This window comes from Lepus europaeus, chromosome 5, assembly GCF_033115175.1.
Source record: "Lepus europaeus isolate LE1 chromosome 5, mLepTim1.pri, whole genome shotgun sequence".
Lineage (NCBI taxonomy): Eukaryota > Metazoa > Chordata > Mammalia > Lagomorpha > Leporidae > Lepus > Lepus europaeus.
Window position 1 is genome coordinate 138,267,887 of NC_084831.1, and position 19,020 is coordinate 138,286,906.

Below are 19,020 nucleotides of genomic sequence, written 5' to 3' on the forward strand. Positions count from 1 at the left end.
CTGTGTATGTGTGAGAGCATGTGATATTTGTTTTTCTGTGACTGGTTTATTTCAATTAATATAGTGTCCTTCACATTCATCCATGTTTTTGCAAATGATAAGATTCTCTTCTTTAAAAATTTTATTTAAAAAAAAATCTAACGTGTAAAAATTGTACTTATTTCTAGGATATCATGTGATGTCTCCAAACATATCTGTCTCCTCAAACATGCTTTTTAATGGCTGGACAGTATTCGATTGTGTGTAATACCACATTTTCCTTTGTTGTTCATCTTTTGATGGTCACTCATGCTGATACCATAGATGGCTATGCTGCTGGAAGAGGTTTATCAGTAATAATTATTGCAAGAACATCCCTGGAGCTTCCAGACTAATTCTGGGCTTCACAACTGAAATTTACAGATACTGATAAAGGTTTCAAGAGGAAACATAATAAGTATTGTAAAATAAGACCTGGGTTGGAAGGGTAAAATTCTAGGTGTTTCTATCTAGAAAGAACCCCAGGGACCATTTAGTTGAATTCCTCAGGCTATGTTGCAGGACTGCTCTTCTAACACATCTTTACATGACTCACCTTCTGTATACCACAGGCCCCTGTTTAAATACCACTTCCTCGGAGAAGACCCCCCTTGATTATCTCATTTGCAAGTATAATAGCCCACCCACACCCCAAGATGCATAATTCCATATTCTGATTCTTTTAGTCATAGCAATTATCACTGTCTGAAGCTGCCTGAAACCATTGGTTAACCGCTAACGTGCTTTTTTCGATAGTCCTTCACTAGAAAATTGGGACCCTTGGTCTGCTCTGTGAATCCAGAGCCACAACAGTACCTGACCCTAAATAGAAACTCAAAAAGATTTGTTGAATGAGTGGATAGTGAATGAATCAATAGGAAATAAGCACTATACCTTAATTATTTCAATTTGAGACAAATAGTATCTCATGAACAGGAAGAAGAGAAAATTCAAAACATCACAGTGGTTCATATTCCCATCATTGCCTTGGTTAAATTCCCAAGGGAGATGATAAAGACCCTTTAAGGAGCGCTTTGAAGAGAAGAGAACTCAAAATGAGAGTACTTTCTGTTGGAACAGTGTACCAGTGGATCCACTCAGGACTGAGGACTATTCCAACACCTTCCAGCCTTAATATACTCTGCAGCAGGATGCTGGAAAACTACCCATTCATCATTCAGCAAATATTTACAGAAGTAACCAGTAAGTGTCTGGGAATAGAATCTTTTTGGTTGCAATTGACAGAAATCACTCCATACCTCAGAAAAAAGAAATGGATATGAATGAGAAGGGTATTCATTTCCTCTAAGAGCAACTAAGCTACAAGAATGGTGGCGATGCAGCCAGATGCCAGGAACTGCTGGAGGCAAGGACCTAACACAGTGAAGATTCTACCCCCATGTTTTCATTCTGCTGTTTCTAGATATTGTTTTTTCATTTTCCTGTTACAGACTGATTTTTCCCTCACAGCACTGAAAATCTACAGGCACTTTTTAAAGATAGATAGATAGATAGATTTATTTATTTATTTATTTATTTCAGAGCAGAGTTACAGACAGAGAGAGGGAGAGGCAAAGAGAGAGAAGTCTTCCATCTGCTGGTTCACTCCACAAATTTCTGCAACGGCCAGAGCTGAACCAACCCTAACCCAGGAGCCAGGAGCTTCTTCCAGGTCTCCCATGTGGGTGCAAGGGACCAAGGACTTGGACCATCTTCTAACTGCTTTCCCAGGCCATAGCAGAGAGTGAGATCAGAAGTGGAGCAGCCAGGACTCAAACTGGTGCCCATATGGGATGCCGGCGCCCCAGGTGGAGGCATAACTTACTAACTTATAAGCATTTCCCATAAGTGACCTTAAGCTTTTGGCCACTTATGATCCTAAGCCCAGAAATGTAGAAGTCATCTGGCCATACTTGGAAATGTACCCTCTCATCAAGCGATCAATTATGATCATTCAGATAGGGTTGAAAAAGAACTCCCTAAGAGTAAAATGATGGGGAGGGAAAGACCATTTTCCAAGTAGATGAGTAGGGCTGAGCAGGTAAAACCATTATAACCCAACTCTGTGTTGGGCACTGATGAGACCAAGATAACTAAACTTTTTTACCTGTAAAACCAGAATGTCATAAATTGCTGCACCACTCAAAAATGCAGTCAAAGATGTCTTCAGAAAGCCTGAATGAGATACTATGTTTAGCAGCAGTTGAGATTGGCATCTCCCTTCCGGAAGGCCGACCTCATTTGCTTTGTTAAACGCATATCCTGTCTGTCCAGTTCATAAGGTTGACCTGTCACTTGGGGTTAGTAATGACTATGGAGTTGAAGTTGACAGTTGAAGAACTGGTCTGTCAATTCTTTGGAGTATAGAAAAGAGGTCACTACGACACTATTGAAGACGAGAAGTAGGAAGCAGGAAACAAGTAGAAAGAGAGAAAAAAGAGAACAGAATTACAAAATGCATTCCAACCACACTTCCTCATCATTCTCCATGTCCTCCTCCATGCAGGAATGAGAAAGATGGGCATCCCTGAGAAATATTGAGAAGGCAAAGCTCTTTGATCCGGGACTCCCTGCTCACAGAGGGTTGTATATTCCTTGCTTTGTGGTGATTTTTGCTCACTTCTTTCTCTAGAACAACATGTGTTGGAGAGGGGTGTGTGAAACTGGATGAACTCCTTATACCTTAGCTTTGTTTCCATGACAACTGATCTTCAAGCCTTGCCTTTGGGCTTCTATAGCACGCAACTCCCCAAGGAGGAGTTGGCATGTTTGATAAAGGGATGGTGTTGGTTTGTAGTCAGACATCTGGGCTTTTCAGAAATTCTCTAAAGGGCTGGCATTTCTTTTAGAGGTTTCTGTTTCCAATGTTTAAAGCAATAGTGATTCTTTCCAGATAGCTGAAAATAATTTTTTTTCACTTTTCCCTTGAGAACATATCAAAATAGACCTGCAAGAACAGCACAGGCTAGAGTATGCCTAGTTATTTGTTAGCCAAATGAGAAAGTAGAAGGAAGTGATTGATGAGTGGTGGCAAATTGTTTTAGCCAGGAAACTCAGGTTAAGTACAGTCTCTCCTCTCCCTGAACGAAAGTGACTGTCCAAAACCGGGTGGTTGCAGGGGAGGGGCTGTTTTTAGGATTACCTGTGAGTCAAATGATGCACATGGCAAGGTGTTCAGAGAAATAGAGATAATAAACACTTGAACTAAAAGAATACTGGTGACTCTCAGATTCCCAGTCAGACTTGAAGGAAGAAACCATGATTCAACCATTTCTCTTCCCTGGTTAGCATGGTGCCTGGCACATAGCAACTACTCAGTTGACAGAACAAAAGGAATACAGTTGGCCCTCTCTATCAATTGTCTCCATATCCATGGATCAACTAACTGCTGATTTAAAATATTTTAAAAAGAAGCATATGTCTTAAACATGTACATGTATTTTTCTCTTGCCATTATTCCCTGAACAATGAAGTATAGCTCCTATTTATATACTACTTGCATTGTAATTAATTTAGAAATGATTTAGAATATACAGAGGATTGCATAGGTAGTGTGAAAACACAGTACCATTTTATACAAGGGACTTGCTCATCTGCAGATTCTGGCATCACTGGGGTTCCTGAAGACAATTTCCCACAGCTACTGAGGGATGATCATAGTTGATGTTTGTGAGCATTATCTCAGAAGATATCCACAATATGAGCCTTTCTAAAGACACAAGATTTGCCCTGTAGGAGTGAAATTTTTTAACCTATCATTCACTTAAGTAATCTGGTTTGCTTTTTTCTGAATGGTGAGCCTTGTTAATTGGGAATTTGATTCCAAAAAAACTGACTCTAAGTGGCTACTTGGATTACTATTTTTCTTTTTTTGATTACCAAAACATATCTTTATTAACTTGATGGAATTTGACTTCCCCTGGTAAACCATACACAACAGTTGCAGAAAGTGCATTTAATCTGTGATAAATGTCTAATTTTAAATCTCGGCACTTAAACTGGCCTAATGTGAACTTCTAGAAGTGGCTGATAATAGAATCCGTGCTGTCTCCAAACAAGAGATCCAACACCTTCAAATAACATTCCTGGTAGTTAGAAATAATAGTAAACTTTTTGAAACATTGGATTACTCTTTATATTAATACTCTCATAGTCCTCTAAAGGAGGAACAATTCATTTGCAATCAAGAAACTGAGCCTACGGTTAAGATTCCTATAGATTCCAAGTAGAGCTCAGGATTGAAACAGAGGTAGATGCCTCACAGGGTTAACTCTTTGAAGGATCACACAACTGCCACAGAAAGGCTAAGCCAGGAGTCTGGTCAGCATGGAATTATCAGTGTGTTCCTTCTAGTTTATAACTTACCCGAACTTTCTTTTTTACAAGATCGATTTATTTATTTGAAAGGCAGAGTTAAATGTCTGGGCATGCGGGTGGAGGTAAGAGGTAGTCTTCCTTCTGCTTGTTCCCTCCCCAAATGATTGCAAAGGGCAAGGCTGGGCAAGACCAAAGCCAGGAGCCTGGGAATCCATCCTAGTCTCCCGATTGGGTGCAAGGTCCAAAAGACTTGGGCCATTTTCTGCTGCTTTCCCAGGTGCATTGGTAGGGAGCTGAATCGGAAGTGGAGCAGCTGGAACTCTAACCAGTATTCATATGGGAAACTGGCTTTGCAGGCTTAACCTACTGTATCACGACGACAACTCCCCCTATCCCAAAACTTTCTGTAATTGGAATCTGGGTTGAGTTGTCCATTTTCACAAAGTCAGATCTCGTTTGGTCATAAGAATTTCCAGGATATACTAACTTAAAATTGAAAAGGAATAAAGAAAAGATAAGCATGAGAATTAACATCTGTTACCAAAAAATTAGTATTTATTACTGACCTAAGATATGTGTATAGCCTAGTGGCTAAATGCATGGGTGCTGGTGAAGATCTGATTGGGTTTGTATTCTAGTCTTATACCTTACTGCCACCATATAGTTTTGGGCAAGGCCACTTTGAGACCAAAATGCTTAACAAGACACTGTGGCAAAAAATATCCTACATGAAGGACCTCAGTGGGTGAGACCCCAATGGAAAGAAGGGGCCATCAAAGAAGGTTGTACTTTTCCCTGAAGGGAGGGGAGAACTTCCACTTTGCTTATGGCCTTGTCTAAATACTGACTGAGTTTGTGGATTCAAAAGGCTTCCATAGCCTAGGCAGCTCATGTCAAGAGCCTCGGGTGATCACTGAGGTCATACATAAGAGTGTTAATTGTTAAAAACAACAGAAGTCACTATGCACTAACTTCCCATGCCAGAACTCTGTCCTCAAAGAGTTGTATGATGAAAGTTAACAGTAAAACTTGTTTTCAAAGATTTATTTCATTTTAATGTATTAAGTGGAGGATATTCTTATAAGTCATGGTTATGTCTAAGTGTTTGCAAAAGATATATCATTCTTGGGTGCTTCTTTAAAGTTAATTACGTTTCAAAAAAAAAAAAAAGAAGTGAAATTAACTTTGAGATGCAATGACTTTGAACAGCCCTTGTCTCAACCGTTGAGGAACAGTTTATTTTTTGTGTGCGTGCAAATTGTTGAGCTCTCTATTTAGTATAGAGTTGGTCTTCTGTGTATAAAGTTAATTAAAAATGTATTTTAATAGAGATGTCACTGGGAATGGGAGAAGGAGCAGGAGGAGCAGTGGGAGGGTGGGTATGGTGGGAAGAATCACTGTGTTCCTAAAGTTGTACTTATGGAATGCATGAAGTTTGTATTCCTTAAATAAAAGGTTTCTTTGGGGGAAAAAATAAAGTAAGGATGGTGCCATACATTTCTTTATCATTGTAAAAATCAAATAAAATAATTGAAACTTAGTTATATTATATTCTCTTTTGATACCAACAAATAAAGTACTAGGCACTTTAAAAAGTGCTAAAAATCTATCTGGTGTGTAAGTGTTAAATAAATCTTAACTAATCTCAACTGTCACTATTATTATTTTATATACTTTCTAAATCACAATTCTAAAGAGGCCTTAAAACACCTCAATGGTTCTTTGCTTTCCCCTAGTATAGCAGATTAATCTGCTGCCTGTAGCACTGGCATCCCATATGGGCATCGATTTGTGTCCTGGCTGCTCCACTTTTGATCCAGTTCCCTGGTATTGTTCTTGGGAAGACAGCAGAAAATAGCTAGAGTCCTTAGGTCCTTGCATCCACGTGGGAGACCCGGAAGAAGCCCCTGGCTCCAGGCTTTCGGCCTGGCCCAGCCCTGACTGTTGTGGCCATTTGGGGAGTAAACCAATAAAAGCAAGATCTCTCTCTATCCCTCTCTTTCTCTGTAAGTCTGCCTTTAAAAAAATAAAAATAATGGGTCCAGCACTGTGGCATAGCGAGTAAAGCCACAGCCTGCAGTGCCAGCATTCCATATGGGCACTGGTTTGAGTCCTGACTGCTCCACTTTCAATCTAGCTCTCTGCTATGACCTGGGAAAGCAATAGAAGATGGCCCAAGTCCTTGGGCCTCTACACCCACGTGGGAGACCTGGAAGAAGCTCCTAGCTCCTGGCTTCAGATCAGCTCAGCTCTGGTCATTGCAGCCACCTGGGGAGAGAATCAGAGGATGGAAGACCTCTCTCTCTCTCGCTCGCTCGCTCTCTTTCTCTCTCTCAGCCTCTCTACAGCTCTGCCTTTCAAATAAATAAATAAATCTTTAAAAAATAAAAAGTAAAAATAAGGGGCTGGCTCCATGGTGTAGCTGTTAAAGCCACTGCCTGCCGTGCCGGCATCCCCTATGGGCACCTGTTCCAGTCCCAGCTCCACTTCCAGTCTGGTTCTCTGCTATGGCCTTGGAAAGCAGTGGAAGATGGCCCAGGTCCTTGGGCCCCTGCACCCACATGAGAGACCCAGAAGAAGCTCCTGGCTCCTAGCTTCAGATCAGCAAAGCTCTGGCTATTGCAGCCATTTGGGGAGTGATCCAGCCAATGCAAGACTTCTTTCTCTTTTCTCTGTAACTCTGCCTTTCAAATAAACAAATAAATCTTTAAACAAAAAGATTATAACTCTAGAGATTCTTAGATTTCACAGCAAAACAATTAAAAAAATAAAAATAAATCAATAAAATTTGAAAAATAATAAAATGCAAGGGCCTGAGCATGGCCCCTAGGAGCATTTCGGCTGGCTCTGCTGACTCATCCTATGCAGCTCCTCCCTGTCCAAACCTTAAGCTCACACTTCCCTCAGAGCTCTGTGAAATGCCTTCTTCTCTCACAACTCAGTACGTGTTCTTCTTCTTGGCATATTCTTTCCCCACTCCCTCACCTGGCTAACACCTATCTGTCCTTGAACTAGCCAGATATCACCTCTTCTAGGAAATACCCCTTAACTTTAGGAGCTCCGCTCAGGTACTCCTCCCACACATGCCCACGTTCTGTTTCACGGTGCTCCCTGTCATTCTCTGTTGACCTGCTTTCCTGTTCTCCCTGCAGCCCCCATAGGCTCTGTGCTCATTTGGGAGAAGAAATAGCATTTTTTTTCCCTCTGATGTAACCCTGGCATGCATCACAGAGTGGATGTTCCAAAAAAACTACTTGGACTCCTAGACACAGCTTGGAAATGAAGAAGGCTTGAAAATGAAGGGCTTAAAACTGCAAAGGCTTGGGGCCAGCACTGTGGTATAATATGGGTGCTGGTTCGAGTCCTGCCTGTTCCACTTTCAATCCAGCTCTCTGTTATGGCCTGGGGAAGCAGTGGAAGATGGCCCAAGTTCTTGAGCCTCTGCACCATCTGAGAGACCTGGAAGAAGCTCCTGGCTCCTGGTTTTGGATTGGCTCATCTCCAGCTGTTGTGCCCATCTGGGGAGTGAGCCAGTGAATGGAAGATACCTCTCTCTCTCTCTCTCTCTCTCTCTCTGCTTCTCTGTAATTGCCTTTCAAATAAATAAAAGAAAAAATCTTTAAAACAAAACAAAACTGAGGAGGATTTCAAAAGAAGGAGCCTATAGAGATCAGCAAGGGGAAGGAACTAACACCCAAAGGAAAGAGACTGAATAGAGAAATATCTGCAATTGCTTCATCTCTCAACCCACTTCTGTACCCATCACACTTGAGGGCCTAGGATTGCTCCTCTTCTTCCAAGTTCCCCTTCAGATCATGCTGGGAGTCACATTCTCTAAGGACCTAAGTCTCTGGGGCTGTTACCTGATTCTGCTTTATTTCCTGTGAGCAAGCACAGAGAAGACTCTGATCCCCAACAGGAAATTCCAAGCAGTCATGGTTTCAGGTCCTTTTTTTTTTTTAATATTTAAAAATTTTTTTTTTAACAGGCAGAGTGGACAGTGAGAGAGAGAGACAGAGAGAAAGGTCTTTCTTTGCCGTTGGTTCACCCTTCAATGGCCGCCGTGGCTGGCGCGCTGCGGCCAGCGCATCGCGCTGATCTGAAGCCAGGAACCAGGTGCTTCTCCTGGTCTCCCATGGGGTGCAGGGCCCAAGGACCTGGGCCATCCTCCACTGCACTCCCAGGCCACAGCAGAGAGCTGGCCTGGAAGAGGGGCAACCAGGACAGAATCCGGTGCCCTGACCGGGACTAGAACCCCGTGTGCTGGCACCGCAGGCGGAAGATTAGCCTATTGAGCCGCAGCACCGGCCGGTTTCAGGTCCTTTTAAGCTGATTATGATTCTTAGAAGTAAGGGATCCAAGGCTTGCCATAATCTAAACAATGCAGGGCCTTTCCACTGGACCTGCCCAGCACTGGATTAGTAATAATCAATTGTCCTTATCTCTTCCAAGTGTCCTAGGGGGCCCTAGTTAATCCTCTAAATACCCCTATGAGTGGAAACACCATCTTGTTACACATTGATTAGGAAAGTGATAGCTCAAGGTCATTCCACAGATGAGTAGCAGAGGAAGGAGCTCGGACTCCAGTTCCAGGCTGCACGGGCAGTAGGGTCATATAACCCAAGGCAGCCTCTTTGTCTGCTGGCATTTCTCACTCTGGATACAGAGCCCTGGAATTAAAAGTGAGTTGTGGTGGGGGGTGGGGGGGACACAAAAGAAAATTATGTATTTGAGCAAGATTATTTGTTCATTTGAAAGACAGAGAGTCAGAGAAACAGAAAGAGAAATAGAGAGAAAGAGAGAGAACTCCTATACACTGGTTCACTCCCCAAATGCCTGTGATGGCCAGGGTTGGGCCAAGACCAAAGCTGTGAACTGGAAACGCAATCCAGGTCTCTTATGTGGGTGGCAGGAACCCAACCACCTGAGCGATCATTGGTGCCTCCCAGGATCTGCATTAGCAGGAAGCTAGACTTGGGAACTGGAGGTGGGAATTGAACCCAGACATTCTTTTGTTTGGTTTTAATATTTTCTTTATTACTTTGAAAGTAGAGTTACAGAGAGAGAGAGAGAGAGAGAGAGAGAGAGAGAGAGAGAGAGAGAGAGATTCCATCTACTGGTTCACTCCCCAGATGGCTACAATGGCTAGAGCTGGTCTAATCCGAAGCCAGTAGCCAGGAGCTTCTTCTGGGTCTGCCACACAGGTGCAGGGGTCCTAGCACCTGGGCCATCCTCTGCTTTCCCAGGATGTAAGCAGAGAGCCAGATGGAAAGAGAAGCAGCCAGGACACAAATCAGCACCTACATGGGATGCTGGCATCACAGGCAGAGGCTCGGCCCACCGTGCCACAGTGCTGTCCTCTCCCAGACATTCTTATACCAGATGCTGGCATGTTGATTCCTAGACCAAACACCTGCCCCATGAACAAGATTTTAAAGTAAATGGGTGGTAAACGTCATTTATGAAATCCCTATGAACCTGTTCCCAGTAATCTGGAAGACACTAGCAAGAGCAAATGACCCAAGATACCCATGGGAATTACCATGTGTTCCTTTCTTTGCTATGAACATCCCTCTCCCCACTACCCCATTCTCCAAAACAAAATATAGATTAGGAGAGGAAGTGGAAGAAAAACGTGTCTGAAAAGTGAGGGACTTGATTTTTGTGCCATTTTGTATCACTTATTTTGGAGTAAATTTGTTCCAAGTTTCTGAAACAACGTTCTTGGGATGTTTAATCCAGTGAGGGAGAGGCTTTAGAATATGTCAGTCTCAATAGAAGAGCCTCAGAGCTGTTCTCCCATCTGAGTAGGAGGTAAAATAATGGTCAGGGTGTTTCTCAAAGTCAGTGAGATATTTTCTAACCTAAAGTCCTTGTAGCACCTACCTCCTAGAGTTCTCTTACCTACCACAAGCTTTATTCTTAGTAAATGTTTGATGTTTCTGAAAGAATGGGGAATGCATGGCACATTCAGTGGAGGGATCGTTGTCTCTTATTTTCAGTTCTTAAGAAAAATTCACTCTGGGCCCACACCATAGGGTAGTAGGTTAAGCCGCCATCTGTGGCACCAGCATCCCAAATGGGCACCAGTTTGTGTCCCGACTGCTCTTCTTCTGATTCAGCTCTCTGCTTGTGGTCTAGGAAAGCACTGGAAGATATCCCAGTGCTTGGGTCCCACACTCCCTGCACCCCCATAGGAGACCCAGAAGAAGCTCCTAGTTTCTGGCTCCTGGCTCCTGGATAGGCACAACTCCAGCTACTACAGCCATCTGGGGAGTGAACCAGCAGAAAGAAGACCTCTCTTTCTGTAACTCTGCCTCTCAAATAAATAAATAAATAAATCTTTTTAAAAAGTCACTAAAAAAGCACTCTGACATGTAACATTTCCCAGTTTCTGTAATGTAAATACTTCCAGAATGACCAATATTAGGCTACCAGTGATTTAACAGCATGCAAAATTTCTGAACATTTAGCAGTCACTCTTGTGACCAGCAAGAGGTAATTCCAGCACATCAGAGCTTGGATCTCTTTGTATTCAAAGGCAAGATGGTATTGGATGCTTTCAGTATTTAGCCCCCAAAGGGAGGAAGGGATCCTGGGTGAAGCTAAAGGTGGCCTGGGAACAGAAATCCCACAGTAGGCTGAAGCCTTGTGTGTAGAAAAGATCATTGGTGGAGTCCTGTGGGAACTGTCAAGGACTGAAATGCTTTTCTGTCTCAATCTAGCATGAAAAACATTGGAAAAGTACCCATATCTCCCTCCTCTGAATGCTGTACCTCTTCCTCTATGCCAAGAAAAACGAAACCTCAGAGTGATAAACCCTTTCTGACAGGGGCTGAGGTTTGTGTGAACAAGCAGAAAACTCTAATCCAGGCTTGACTGTGCTCAAATCACAAACACGAAGTCAATGTGCCATTGTAATGTGGAGGTCAGGTTAATAAAGGCTATTTCTAATCACCTAAGCATTTATCTGTGATATACTGGATCAATTGTGTGTGTGTGTGTGTGTACTTGACAATAAGCAATGTTCATCAAGTCAAATTGATTATTTACATTCTCTCTCAAAGTGTATCATTCATGTCATTTTCATTTAACGTTTCTCCACTTCTCATGCTGCCACATTTAATGTGATTTCCTGCTGATGGGCACTTAGGATGAGTATTCTGGCCTCTTTTCCCCGGCGCCTCTGAGGAGGCAGTCATCTGCTTCAAAATGAAGCTGAATATCTCCTTCCCAGCCACTGGCTGCCAGAAACTCATCGAAGTGGACGATGAACGTAAATTTCGTAATGAGAAGCGTATGGCCACAGAAGTTGCTGCTGATGCTCTGGGTGGAGAATGGAAGGGTTATGTGGTCCGGATCAGTAGTGGGAATGATCAACAAGGTTTTCCTATGAAGCAAGGTGTCCTGACCCATGGGCGGGTCCGCCTTCTGCTGAGTAAGGGGCATTCCTGTTACAGACCAAGGAGAACTGGAGAAAGAACGCAAATCAGTTCGGGGCTGCATTGTCAACGCCAATTTGAGTGTTCTCAACTTGGTTATTGTAAAAAAAGGATAGAAAGATATTCCTGGATTGACTGATACCACGGTGCCTCGTCGCCTGGGTCCTAAAAGAGCCAGCAGAATTCGTAAACTTTTCAGTCTCTAAAGAAGATGATGTACGCCAGTATGTTGTAAGAAAGCCTTAATCAAAGAAGGTAAGAAACCTAGGACCAAAGCACCCAAGATTCAGCATCTGGTTACTCCACGTGTCCTGCAACACAAACGCCGGCGAACTGCTCTGAAGAAACAGCGCATAAGAAGAACAAGGAGGAGGCTGCAGAATATGCTAAACTCTTGGCCAAGAGAATGAAGGAGGCCAAAGAAAAATGCCAGGAACAGATTGCCAAGAGACGTAGGCTGTCTTCTCTGAGAGCATCTACTTCTAAATCTGAGTCCAGTCAAAAATAAGGTTTAATAACAACAAATAAATAAGATTGTGTTTCAGAAAAAAAAAAGGATGAGTATTCTGCGATGTGTGGAATAGAGATACAAGCCCAGGCTGACTCCTTTAAGCTAATACAGCCTCTTCACAATATCCCTGGACAGACTCAGAGCCTGGCACCTGGCACCTGGGTTGCAGGACTGTACCTGGGGCACAAGTTACACCAGAAGCACATGTATATCTTTTCCCAGTTCTGCCCTGTCCAGGAGGTGGGAGCCTTAGAGGAAGATGTGATGATAGCCAGAACTGTAGGGTTCTTCTAAGGCACACACCTATGCTAGCACATAAGCCTGCATCAAATTTAGGCAGGTGTCAATCTATTCTTCCATTTACACAGTTTTGCTTCACTCACTCAACTTGCATTTTGTGTGTCTCCGAATCCTATTCATGTTTCTGACCATTCACTTTGCTGTTTCTTCTTTCTTTCCTAAGCTCATTCTTTGGAATCACCTCACTGTGTTTTCTTCTTTTGTCCTGGATTGGTTCCTCCTTGTAGTTTAACATAAGAGTTAATAGCAGCATCTAAGAAGTCAGGTGGGAAAGTGGCCTGATCTCTCAAAGCCTCAGCCTCCTCATTTGCAAAACATGATTCCATGAATTGGACCTGGTGCTGTGGCATAGAAGGTTAAGCTTCCACTGCTCCACTTCCGATCCCACTCCCTGCTAACACATGTGGGAAAGCAGTGGAAGATGGTCCAAGTGCGTGGACCCCTGCACCCATGTGGGAGACCCAGAAGAAGCTCCTGGCTCCTGGCTCCTGGCTCCTGGCCCAGCCCTGGCCATTGTGGCCACTTGGGGAGTGAACCAGCAGATGGAAGACCTCTCATTCTCCCAGCCTCTCTATCTCCTTCTCTCTGTATCTCTGCCTTTCAAATAAATAAATAAATCTTTTTGAAAAGCATTGAGGCAAAAATTAGAGCACATCTGTCATGTTCCTAGCAAATATCTCTGAATATCTATCTTATTCAAGTGATAGGCTGTATCTTCATAGTGTAACTATTATCCTTGGTGTTAGTATCGTTATCAGCAGAAGCAGAGTTTCCGTGGCACAGAGTTGTTGAGCCCCAGCCCAACTCTCCTCCAGCAAGAGGCCAAGCTCCCATAACAAACTATTGAAAAGTATTTATGGGGCTGGTATTTTGGCATAGCAGATAAAACTGCCACCTGCAGTGCTGGCATCCCATATGGGCGCTGCCCATGAGTCCCAGCTGCTCTACTTCTGATTGAACCCTCTGCTATGGCCTGGGAAAGCAGTAGAAGATAGCCCAAGTCCTTGGGCCCCTGCATCCTCATGGGTGACCTGTAAGAAGCTCCTGGCTTCAGATGGGCCCAGATCCAGACCTTGTGGCCATCTGGGGAGTGAACCAGTAGATGGAAGACATCTCTTTCTCTCTCTCTCTCTCTCTCTCTCTCTCTCTCTCTCTGCTTCTGCCTCTCTATAACTGACTTTTAAATAAATAAATAAATAAATATTTTTAAAAAAGAAGGAAGTTGCTTACTTAATATGCAGATATGCGTAAGAAATGGATGCCAAACTTACTTCCATGTATAGTACTGTGCAGTATTCAGTCCCTTGAGATGTATTGCAAATTTGTTTTGGATTTTAAAAAATGCTAATTTTTTTAGTCTACTTGCTACATGCTTTGTTATAACTGCTGATAGGATATTATGCCTAGAAAATATGCATCTTTCCTTCAATTAATATTTGATAACAATTGACTACTTGGCTTTTAAAATAAATAATGGCCATGGAAACAAGGATGATAATGAAATGATTTATTATTCATGTACCCTCTAAAACACTGGACCAGAGATAGGCAAGTTGGCTTCTGGTACCTCTAATAATTAAAGACTAGACTGGAGTTCTGATGGAAAGCCTACCTCTTTTTACCTCCCTCCCTTTGTGCTGGATAAATAGCCATGCTCCAGAAATAGGACAGATGCTACCTGGATTTGTCAGATCTTGAAGGCTGCAGCCAAATTCATCCGGCAGGATCAGAGGTTTAAGTTTACCTTCAAGGTCAAAAATATCTTCAAATTTTCTAAGACACATGAAAATAGACTCCATTTACAGTCACGGATAGCTCTGTATGTCAGCAAACTAAACTATGCTTTCAACTCTCTGACAACAGACTTTAGAGGTATTTGAGAAATCTGGAGAAAACTAGGAGCAAAGACGAAGGGATGGGCAAGAAAGACAAATCTTTAGTCACCATTTTTGGCATCTTCCAGTAGTGTTGGAGGAGAACAGCACCACCCCGTTTCCCTCTGTCCTCAGCCTGTCTCCTTCTCCTTTCCCAGGCTCATTCTCCCAACCTTAATCTCCCAGTTCCCAGTCACCCTACAGTGTCTGGTAGGGGCTGGCGTTGTGGTGCAGTGGGTTAAAGCCCTGTCCTAAAGCATCGGCATCCCATATGGGTGCTGTTTCTGGTCCTGGCTGCTCCACTTCCCATCCAGCTCTCTGCTATGGCCTGGGAAAGCAGTAGAGGATGGCCCAGGTCCTTGGACCCCTGCACCCAAGTTGGGGACCCAGAAGAGGCTCCTGGCTCCTGGCTTTGGATCGGCACAGCTCCGGCCATTGCGGCCATCTGGAGAGTGAACCAGTAGATGGAAGACCTCTTTCTCTGTCTCTATCTCTCTCTGTAATTCTGTTTTTCAAATAAATAATAAAATAAATCTTTTTTAAAAAAGACCAAAGCTGTATATTTGCAATAAATGGATGGCAGTAGAAGAGAACATTTGCAATTATAAGGACTGAGAGGTCACAGAGAGGTTTGTCTGTCAGATTGAGGCCAGAACAAAGCTTGCTTCTGTGAAGTGGTAAGTCCTGTGATGTCTCATTTAGCCAGCCTGTGGCACTTCAAACTTGCTCATCAGGTTCTATGGAAAGCTGGTTCCCCAGAGCACCTGCTTATCTCATGAGAATTGTTACTTGTGAGAGGAACTCGGTGTCTGGTGTAGAGACTCGGGAAATGACACTCCAAAGCATGGCACTTGGACATGCTGAGCACTTTGAACTGAAGGACTCCGGAAAGTTCTCAGAAGTAGTCTCTTTCCAACTTTCTCTCTCCCTTTTTTCTCTCATTCCTCTTTCTCCAACAAAAACTAGAATTCCTTTCCCCCAAGGTGGGCCCTAGAAACTAAGGCCACTCTCCCCCAAAGTCATTCATAAAACTTGGAGACATTGTTCTAACTTTCCCTTATGTTTCTGTGTAAGAGTTGACCATAGGGGCCGGTGCCGTGGCTCACTTGGTTAATCCTCCTGCGGTGCCGGCATCCCTTATGGGCACTGGGTTCTAGTCCCTGCTGCTCCTCTTCCAGTCCTGCTCTCTGCTGTGGCCCAGGAAGGCAGTGGAGGATGGCCCAAGTGCTTGGGCCCCTGCACCCGCATGGGAGACCAGGAGGAAGCACCTGGCTCCTGGCTTCGGATCGGTGTAGCTCCAGCCGTAGCAGCCATTTGAGGGGGTGAACCAGTGGAAGGAAGACCTTTCTCTCTGTCTCTCTCTCACTCTCTAACTCTGTCAAATAAATTAAAAAAAAAAAAAGTGTTGACCATAAGGAAATTCTCTAACCTACCTTATCTGAGAGTAGATCTTAAGACCCTCATTCTTAAAGGGCAAAATAGTCCTGGGAAGAAGAGTAGCACACAGGAAGGCCAAGAAGAATCTGGACAGGCCTTGCTAGGTTTCCCTTCTCAGTTTATTACTATTAGGTGTTACCTTTTTTGTCCAATCACATTTCTACATGGCTGTGTATTCTTCATTAAATCTAAGCATAAAAATGGACCATTTCCCCTGTGTCTTTAGGTCTTCACTTCTGAAGACCCCCATGTCACATAAAACATTTTTAAAAATAATGTTCAGTTATCATTTTTTATGTATTTGAAGTGCAAATTAGTAGAGAGAGATCTTTCAACTTCTGGCCTACTCCCCCAATGTTGGCAAAGCCAGGGCTGGGTCAGGATGAAGCCAGGAGCCCGGAATTCCCTCTGGTTCTTCCATGTGGGTGGCATGGACCAAGTACTTGAGGTATCATCTGCTGCCTCTTAGGATTCATTAACAGAAAGCTGTCTTGGAAGCAGAGGAACCAGTACTCAGAACTGGTACTCTAATATGGAATGCAGGTAGCCCAAGCTGTGGCTTAAAACCTACTGTGCCTCAGCGTCCTCCCCTATAACTTAGATCCAATGAATGCGTCATGTGTCCCTTGTTAACCTTTCTTGTTATAGGAATGTCAGCCTGATCCGTATGACCCATATGATGGGTGAGGAAATGTGCCAGACCTTTCCATCCATGTACTACAAAGCCAGCAAAGTGACCACTGAGGACTTCTGTATGAGCCTGTGCTCTTTCATCTGGCCACCATGGACAAGTTCGCATGCTTGGGCAGTCACCTCTTGTTTACCCACTCAATCAGTTCTACTGTGGTGTAAGCTAGAGCACATCAAATACATTTCTCACCTTGGGGTTTACCACTAAACTGAAGAAATTCAGTAAGCATTCCCTGCCTGATTGTTCTCTCTGAGTGTAAGACTCAGGTCTTCCACAATGGAGGATCCATAGTGTTTAACAGAATGGTAAGGGCAGGGTTGGCATACACAAAATACTGACTGGCAAGGATATAGTGTTTGCATCTTCTCAGCTTGGTTAAAGAAGCTTATCACTTCTGGAGGAGATGAATCAGGGAGCAAAAGTCATGAAGCAATGTGACAAGAACTGGGTGACAAGAGCATTGGGGAGATTGAACATTTAATTCAGCCTTAATGAGAGGTGGGATTGGAAGAGTGAATCACAACTTTTCACTCCCTTTAATGATAGTGATGAATTACCAATCAGTCTTTGTATTTAGCTTAGGTTGGTATCCAATATGTGAAAGAAAAAGCTTAAAATGTGTCAAGTCCTCTATCCTGATCAGTGAAATGAAAGCTTAAAATGTGTCAAAGTCAGAAAAAATCAGTGGCCCAGTCCCTATCACCCTACTTTCCAACTCTGATAGCAAAACAAAGCCACCAGCAAGTGCCAATCACGCTGGAATGTGCTGGTGTAGCTCCGGGGCTTGGGGCAAACTCTCTCAACTCTCCCTCTTTCCTGTTTTGGTCTGGTGAGCTTGCAAACTGCTTGCATTCTCATGAGCTGCCCCTGTCAGGTCTCATACAGGACGCTCTGCTTAACCAAGCGCACACACACCATTGCTTTCATGCAGACTTCCTCCCCATGCCTCCCTCATTCCCAGTTCTCCACCCACACACAGGCCCTTGGGCCTGCAGGACAGTGGCAGCTCTCAGGAAAAAGGAGCCTATCTCTTGTGGGCGGGCCTGGATGAAAGATGGGATGTGACTCCTATCCACAGGACCTGGATAAAAGGCTCATACTCTTCTGGAAATCCTTAGGAGTCTCAAAAGAGGGGAGGGAACTTTCAGATTTTTGTTCTCATAGTAAGAGTAACATCCTTAGCTGCTCAAGCACTTAGCATGGGTTATCCCACTTAACCCATGCAAGAATCTTATGAAGTGTTCACAATTATTTTCCCTTTTTGTGCCTCAATTTCCTCATTTGCAAGTTGGGGAAATGATAACCCTTCCTTCATAGTCTTTGTAGGGATCAACAGATAACTAGTAAATACATTGGATCTGTGCCTAGTGTATAATGTGCTCCCAGACAATGTTAGATTCTCTTATTGTGAGGAATCTGAAACATAGAGAGATTAAGTAATTTGGCCAGGATCATACAACTGTTGAAATTAAGTCAAGATTCAAACACAGGCAGTCTAACCACAGAGTTGCCCTCCTAGTGGCAGCTTCTCTGCCTAGTGCCTAATGCCCAGCTTCTGCTTGACAAAAGAATTAAAGACTAACAAGAAGTCAGTGGCTTTGGGTTGCTAGAGGGAAGCTGGAAAAATCCCTTTGGTTTGTGCAAACCACAAGTTCTCAAAATGTGCTCCCCTCACAGCAGCCCTTGCAAGTTCTCAGCTCGACTGAATCAGAAACTCTGGGGTGATATCCAGTACATTGTGTTTTCAAGAGAGCTCCAGATGCTTCTGAGGCACAGTAAACTTCCCAAAGCTCTGGTTATAGATGTTGGACTCTGTTATCTCACACTGCTATGCACCCACGGCTCGCAGGTGAGTGTGACTCACAAGTTGCTTCTATTGCCTGGTAGTCTTCAATCTGTCACTCACCTGAGGTGGTGTCAAGAGATTTAGAAAGGGTTTAGCACAAACCTGATCAGAGGTGATTTGTGGAAGCCTAAGCTTCTCTGTCTAAGCACTGGGGAACATCAAGATGGCAGTGGGCCCTCCAGTGATTCCACCTTCTTTCCCTACCTTCCCTCCAATAGTTTAGGAAACAACCCTTTGGGAAAAAAAACAGACATCTAGACCTGTGGTTTAATTATGGCCACATCATTAAGCATTAAGTCATAATTTGAGAACGTAGATTTAGTATGTGGGTTTGGGGAGCGATTCTGGTGTACCCCCAACCCTGTCCTGCCAAATCCACTGGAAGTATAGCTGAAGGGCCAGAGAAGCTAAAATGCAAGGGACTCAATGATTCCACCCCTAGGGAGTGTATCAGTGGGGTGCAGTGGGGTACAGCCAAGACCACAGTAGCTTTATAAATGGGAAGAAGCGAGGTGGCTACAATGTCAGAGAACAAATCAGAGACTTCACAAAGACAGTTATAAAAGTAACACCATTTCTGCAGG

At 43.6% G+C, this 19,020-nt stretch overlaps 1 pseudogene; it reads left to right on the forward strand.

Moving 5' to 3' along the window:
• Positions 1-11,547: 11,547 nt before the first annotated feature.
• LOC133761118 (small ribosomal subunit protein eS6-like) lies at positions 11,548-12,300 on the forward strand (annotated as a pseudogene).
• The last annotated feature ends 6,720 nt before the right edge of the window (positions 12,301-19,020 follow it).